Source organism: Rhinopithecus roxellana, chromosome 20, assembly GCF_007565055.1.
Source record: "Rhinopithecus roxellana isolate Shanxi Qingling chromosome 20, ASM756505v1, whole genome shotgun sequence".
Taxonomy (NCBI): Eukaryota; Metazoa; Chordata; class Mammalia; order Primates; family Cercopithecidae; genus Rhinopithecus; species Rhinopithecus roxellana.
Window position 1 is genome coordinate 45,544,301 of NC_044568.1, and position 7,808 is coordinate 45,552,108.

Here is a 7,808-nt window from a genome sequence, read left to right on the forward strand (position 1 = left end):
GGTCAGGAGTTCGAGACCATCCTGGCTGACATGGTGAAACCCTGTCTCTACTAAAAATGCAAAAAATTAGCTGGGCCTGGTGGTAGGCACCTGTAGTCCCAGCTACTAGGGAGGTTGAGGCAGGAGATGGCATGAACCTGGGAGGCAGAGTTTGCAGTTAGCCTAGATCGCGTCACTGCCCTTCAGCCTAGGCGAAAGAGCTACACTCTGTCTCAAAAACAAACAAACAAAAAACTATTGCCATTCTATTGAAGCCCTAATTTTTTTTTTTTTTTTTTTTTTTTTTTTGAGATAGAGTCTTGCCCTCTGGCCCAGGACGGAGTGCAGTGGCGTGATCTCGGCTCACTGCAACCATCACCTCCTGGGTTCAAGCAATTCTCCTGCCTCAGCCTCCCCAGTACTGGGACTACAGGTGCAAGTCACCACATCTGGCTAATTTTTTGTATTTTTTAGTAGAGATTGGGTTTCACCATGTTAGCCAGGACGGTCTTGATCTCCTGACCTCGTGATCCACCTGCCTTGGCCTCCCAAAGTGCTAAGATTACAGGCATGAGCCACTACGCCCAGCCTAATTTTTTTGGGGGGAGTGGGGGGCAGGGAGGCTTTCTGATAAAGACCAGAAAACCTTCTAGACAAATTGTAAAGGAGTTGTAATACTAAAGCTCTAACTTTTATTAATTCATTCATTCTCAACAAGGCTGGAGTCCAGTGGCAGAATCACAGCTCACTGCAGCCTCAACTTCCCAGGCTCAGCTGATCCTTCCACCTCACCCTCCTGAGTAGCTGGGACTACAGATGTGCACCACTACGCCCAGGTAATTTTTTGTATTTTTAGTAGAGATGCGGTTTTGCCACGTTGTCCAGGCTGGAAATCTAATTTTTAAATGTGACAAATTTGATTTATTGAAATACACATACCATAAACCACATAATCAGCAATGAATTTCTTTCTGGCCTATTTGTTATACTTTTCAAAAGTAGTAAAGCAAAATGATATGTGTAGTGGAAGGTTCAATAGACTCAAATGATGTGGGCAGACATTTCTGGATCATTCTCCTTCACTAACTTCCTTAGAAAATGAAATTTCCCTGATCTTGGTGTTCTCAATTAAATTTCCTTTTTTTTTTGAGACGAAGTCTCACTGTCACCCAGGCTGGAGTGCGGTGGTGCAATCTTGGCTCATATCAACCTCTGCCTGCCAGGTTCAAGCAGTTCTGCCTTGGCCTCCCAAGTAGCTGGGATTACAGGTGCGTGCCATTGGGCCCAGCTAACTTTTGTATTTTTAGTAGAGATGGGTTTTTGCCATGTTGGCCAGGCTGGCCTTGAACTCCTGACCTTAGGTATCCACCCTCTTCAGCCTCCCAAAGTGCTGGGATTACAGGTATGAGCCACCACATCTGGCTTTAATTTTTGTATCTTCAGTAGAGGCGGGTTTTCACCATATTGGCTAGGCTGGTCTCGAACTCCTGACCTCGAGTGATCTGCCAGTCTTGGCCTATCAAAGTGCTGGGATTACAGGTGTGACCTACTATGCCTGGTCTCAATTAAATTCCCAAAGACCTTTTCAGGTCTATGATTTTAAATAAACCAGCTTCTTGGCCTGGTAAAATGTCTGGGGTTGGTAACAACAGATATGCTTCCTATAAATAACACTTTTTGTGCACACAAATCTGCCTTCTCATTAGGCAATCATTATTTTATACATACTTGATTTCAGAGGCTCTAATGTGAGCAATTCCAAGAAGTGAGTGAAGCCTCGTTTTCCAGCTGTGCCAGGCCAAATCTGCCAAGGCTCAATATACCCTTTCCCCCCCCAGATCAACACCAAAACGCATCTCATGCACTCTGGATCCAGTCAGCTTGGTGCCACAGAAATGCTAACATTACTAATATGCAAATGACAAAGGACCATTCTCTTCTTGTTTTAATCTAGGTTTTAGAAGATATTTTTAAAATTTTTTTAATTGAGAAGTAGTATGACAGAAGATCTTGGAGTTAGACTCTTAACTCCCCCAAGTCACTAGCTCTGTGACTCTGCAGAAGTTACTCGAGCTCTCTGATCAAGTTTCCTCAACTGTGAAATGGTGGTCACAGTACACAAACCATCAAGATTTCTTGTGAGGATTAGAGACAGTGAAGGAAAGTGGCTCAGAATTTGTAAGGTGTAAATACGGGCTACAGAAATGATTATTCACACTATTTCTGGTGAGTTTCTCAATCTTGCTATTGTGAAGGAAAAGAATGAAAATTGCTCTCCACCGCCCACACTGGCCACACAGGGAAGGGCTCATGCTTCACGCTCTGGAGGAACAGTGGTTAGGAACACAGGTCTCATGGCTGGGCTGCCTGGGTTCTCACCCCACCTCTGCCATTTACCAGCAGTGAGGCTCAGCTTGCTCACTGTATAGATGAGGGACAATGATAGCACTTAACCACACTGGGAGTTTTGCAGCATTAAATAAGAGAATTCTAGTCAAGTGCCTAGTACAGAGCCTGGCACATGGTAAGTCTACCATAAATGGTTAACAATTCACTTTTTATTTTATTTTTTATTTTATTTTTTGAGACAGAGTTTCACTCTTGTTGCCCAGGCTGGAGTACAATAGCGCAATCTCAGCTCACTGCAACCTCTGCCTCCTGGGGTTCACGTGATTCTCCTGTCTCAGCCTCCTGAGTAGCTGGGATTACAGGCATGCACCACCACATCCGGCTAATTTTGTGTTTTTAGTCGAGACAGGGTTTCCCCATGTTGGTCTCGAACTCCTGACTTCAGGCGATCTGCCCGCCTTGGCTTCCCAAAGTGCTATGGGATTATAGGTATGAACAACCGAGCCTGGCCCAATTCACTTCATTTTTAAAATACAGTGATCAGAGAATTTTATCACCCTTTATAGGGTATAAAATGTTACAAACTACATAAAAATACCATATTTTAAATAAGTAAATCTAGAAATAGAGACCAGAAGATAAAGAGTTAGTAGTAGGTGTATTTAATGGAGGAGGGTCATGAGTGACTTTTTTTTTTCCCTGCATTTGTCAAGTTGTTTTTTAATGGAAACGTGTGATTTGTATAATAATTGTAAAAACCATAATACAGTTGTAAAAATATATATTGTATTACTTGTGGCCAAACATAGTGGGAGAGCTTCAACTCAGGGAATAAACACAGTTACATTTTATGCCCCATGTTAAGAGTGGAATGGAGATTACTCATCCAAGCAATAAAAAGATAATTAGGTCAAGATAAGATAAACATAAATTTTAAAAATATAACTAATAAATTTATTCACAGTAAAAGATGATCGATCGTAAAGATGGGAGCAATCGGCCGGGTGTGGTGGCTCATGCCTGTAATCCCAGCACTTTGGGAGGCTGAGGCAGGCAGATCACCTGAGGTCAGGAGTTTGAGACCAGCCTGGCAAACATGGTGAAACCCTCTGTCTCTACTAAAAATATAAAAAGTAGCCGAGTGTGGTGACAGGTGCCTGCAGTCCCAGCTACTTGGGAAACTGATGCAGGAGAATTGCTTGATCCCGGGAGGGGGCAGTTGCAGTGAGCAGAGATCTCATCACTGCACTTCAGCCTGGGTGACAGAGTGAAACTTCAGCTCAAAAAAAAATAAAAGGATGGGAGCGATCTTCCACATAACCCCTTCAAAAACCGTTCTTTTAGGCTGGGCCCAGTGGCTCATGCCTGTAATCTCAGCATATTGGTAGGCTGAGTGGGAGGATCACTTGAGGCCAGAAGTTTGAGAGCAGCCTGGGCAACACGGTGAGACCCTGTCTTTACAATAAGATTTTTAAAAAAGTTAGCCGGCTGTGGTGGCGCATGTCTGTAGTCCCATCTACTTGGGAGGACTGCTTGAGCCCAGGAGTTGGAGGTTACCATGAACTATGACTGAACAACTGAACAGCAGCCTGGCCAACAGAGCAAGTCCCCATCTCTAACAAAACAACAAAAAACCATTCTTTTTCTTTTCATTTTTTTTTGAGACAGGGTCTTGCTCTGTCATCCAGGGTGGAGTGCAGTGGCACGATCAGGGCTTATTGCAACCTCTGCCTCTCAGATTCAAGTGACTTTACCATCTCAGCCTCTCTAGTAGCAAGGATTACAGGTGCCTGCTGCCATGCACAGCTCATTTTTGTATTTTTAGTAAAGACAGGATTTCACATACAAAAAATAAGCCAGGTGTGGTGGCAGGTGCCTGTAATCCCAGCTAATTAGAAGGCTGGGGTAAAAGAACTGCTTGAACCCGGGAGGCAGAGGTTGCAGTGAGCTGAGATTGCACCATTGCACTCCAGCCTGGGTGACAAGAGGAAGACTCCGTTTAAGAAAAAAAAAAACATAGGGTTTCACCATGCTGGCCAGACTTATCTCGAACTCCTGACCTCAAGTGATCTGCTCGCCTCAGGCTCCCAAAGTGCTGGGATTACAGAAGGGAGCCACCACGCTTGGCAAAAAACTTTTTTTTTTTTTTGAGACAGAGTCTTGCTCTATTGCCCAGGCTGGAGTGCAATGGCGCGATCTCAGCTCACTGCTAGCTCCGCCTCCTGGGTTCACACCATTCTCCTGCCTCAGCCTCCTGAGTAGCTGGTACTACAGGCGCCTGCCACCATGCCCAGCTACATTTTGTATTTTTAGTAAAGACAGAGTTTCACTGTGTTAGCTAGGATGGTCTGGATCTCCTGACCTCGTGATCTGCCCGTCTTAGCCTCCCAAAGTGCTGCGATTACAGGCATGAAAAAACTGGTTTTTTTTTTTTTTTTGGAAGAGAAAGAGTGTAAACAAATGTTCTCAACAAATTCCAGATTATTTCTGATAACCAATCATTTTTATGTTTAGGAACATTTAAAAAACTTCTAAGTGTTTTCTTTTGGACAGCCTCTTCACATTGTTACAGAAGTGGGAGATCTTATATAGGTTTTTCGAAAAAAAGGAGGATTTTGTTAAAGTAGTTCCTTTATTCTACTAATGCTGATGAAACAATGACCATATGGAGAGCATTAACCTAGGAGAGGACAATCAAACCATTAATATCCATTAAGCATCTCCTATGAGCTGGTGGAATCGGTGTCCGAGGAAAGGATAGAGACAGCCGGGTATAGTGGCTTAATCCTAGTACTTTGGGAGGCCGTGGCAGGCAGACTGCCTGGGTTCAGGAGTTGGAGACCAGCCTGGGCAACATGGCAAAACCCTGCCTCTGCCAAAAATTCCAAAAAAAAAAAAAAAAAAAAAAAAATTCGCCAGGCATGGTGGCATGTGCCTACGGGCCAAGCTACTGTGGAGGCTGAGGTGGGAGGACTGCTTGGGTCTGGAAGATGGAGGTTTCAGTGCGCTGAGATCCTGTCACTGCACTCCAGCCTGGGTGACGGAGTGAGACCCCAACTCCAAAACAAAAACAAACAAAAGAAAGACAAAGACACAGAGACTTCTGAGTGAGGACTGTGAGAGGGCGAGGGCTGGCTTGGGCACTGTCCTGGTGTTTGCACTGAGCAAGGAGAGACAGCTGGAGACGCACGGCTGACACAGGGTCTTGCATGCCAGGTTGATCAGAGGTAGTCAGAAGGGAGACAGGAGCACAGAGAAGTTTCAGAGGCAATAAGATCAGCAAAGTTGGGCTTGGTGATGCTAAATCTCATCACGAATGAGTGATAGGCTGGAAGCAGGGAGAACATTTACAGATAAGTTAGAAATCAGGCTGGACACGGTGGCTCACACCTGTAATCTCAGCACTTGGGGAGGCTGAGGCAGGCGGATCACGAGGTCAGGAGTTTGAGACCAGTCTGGCCAGTGGGGTGAAACCCTGTCTCTACTAAAAGTACAAAAATTAGCTGGAGGTGGTGGCGCACGCCTGTAATTCCAGCTACTTGGGAGGCTGAGGTAGGAGAATCGCTTGACCCTGGGAGGTGGAGGTTGCAGTGAGCTCAGATTGTGCCACTGCACTCTAGCCTGGGCAACAGAGTGAGACTCTGCCTCAAAACAAAAAACAATTAACTAAACAAACAAAATAAAGCAGGTGTTATCACTTCTGGGGGTAGGATGGCAGAAGAGAAAATGCAAAGAAAGGGCTAAATCTGAGAGACGTTAAGAAAATAATGTATAGGCTTCACTGACTAGAGAAAAAGAATGATCAAAGATGCTGGTTAGGGCCGGGTGTGGTGGCTCATGCCTGTAATACCAGCACTTTAGGAGGCAGAGGCAGTGGAGCACAAGGCCAGAAGTTCGAGACCAGCCTGGTCAACGTGGTGAAACCCCATCTCTACTAAAAATACAAAAATTAGCTGGGCGTGGTGGCGGGCACTTGTAATCCCAGCTACTCAGGAGGCTGAGGCAGGAGAATTGTTGGAACCTTGGAGGCGGAGGTTGCACTGAGCTGAGATCGCGCCATTGCACTCCAGCCTGGGCAACAGTGCAGGATGACATCTCAACAAAAAACAGACAAACAAACAAAAAAAGAGATGCTGGTTAGATTTCAGAACAAGGGAAGAAAAACTCTACTTCTGAGAGAAACTGCATCCCCGAAAACAAATCTCAGTGCCAATCTCGGAAAGAATGTAAGTTGAATTTCAGAAATGCTGTGTTTGAGGTAATAAGACATCCAGGTGGAAACGTCTAGTGAGAAGCTGGAGACACAAAACTGTAATTGGGAAAAAAAACAAGGCTAAAGGTATGAATTTCAGAGTCATCTGCACAGAAATTACAAATAACATATAGAAATTAATCTCTTTTGGCAGGGTGTGGTGACTCATGTCTGTAATCCCAGCACTTTGGGAAGCAGAGGTGGGTAGATCACCTGAGGTCAGGAGTTCCAGACCAGCCTGGCCAACATAACAAAACCCCATCTCTACTAAAAGTACAAAAATAGCCAGGTGTGGTGGTGTGTGCCTGTAATCCCAGCTACTCGGGAGGCTATGGCAGCAGAATGGCTTGAACCTGGGTGGCAGAGGTTGCAGTGAGCCGAGATCGTGCCATTGCACTCCAGCCTGGGTGATAGAGTGAGATTCTGTCTCAAAAAAAAAAAAAATTAATTAATTAATCTCTCACAAATTAGCCTTTTTTGGGGGGCTATGGAAGAGGGTTTCACTTGTTTTGCCCAGGCCAGAGTGCAGTGTACAGTGGGGCGATCATAGCTCACTGCAGCCTTGACTTCCCAGGCTCAGGTGATCCTCTTACTCAGCCTTCCCAGTAGCTGGGACTAGAGGCACACACCACTACACCTGGCTACTTTTTTATAGAGGTGGAATTTCGCCATGTTGCCCAGGCTGGTCTTGAACTGGGTACAAGTGATTCTCCTGCCTCAGCCTCCATGAGTGCTTAGCACTACAAGCTTGAACCACTGCACCTGACCAAATTAGCCTTCTAAGAACTAGAATAGGCCGGGCATGGTGGCTCACGTCTGTAATTCCAGCACTTTGGGAGGCCAAGACAGGCAGATCGCCTGAGGTCAGGAATTCAGGACCAGCCTGGCCAACATGGCGAAACCTCATTTCTAAAACAATACAAAAAAACATTAATCAGGCATGGCGGTGCACACCTATAGTCCTAGCTACTTGGGAGGCTGAGGCAGGAGAATCGCTTGAACCCAGGAGGCGGGGGTTGTGGTGAGCTGAGATCACGTCATTGCACTACAACCTCGGCAAAAAGAGAGAAACTCCGTCTCCGTTTAAAAAAAAAAAAAAAGAGAGAACTAGAATATATCAGCAGTTGCCTACCGGATCTGCAAGTTTATTTCTCATGAGAGAAAACAAATCACATATAACATTAAAGGTGTATTTTATAAGTCACATCTTGCGAAACTGAGGTCACCA

General features: G+C 45.2%; 1 non-coding gene across 1 annotated transcript; it reads right to left on the reverse strand.

The window, feature by feature from the left end:
• Positions 1–597: 597 nt before the first annotated feature.
• LOC115895332 lies at positions 598–659 on the reverse strand. Its single transcript, XR_004055540.1, has one exon. It is a non-coding gene; the product is annotated as a U7 small nuclear RNA (small nuclear RNA).
• Positions 660–7,808: the final 7,149 nt, after the last annotated feature.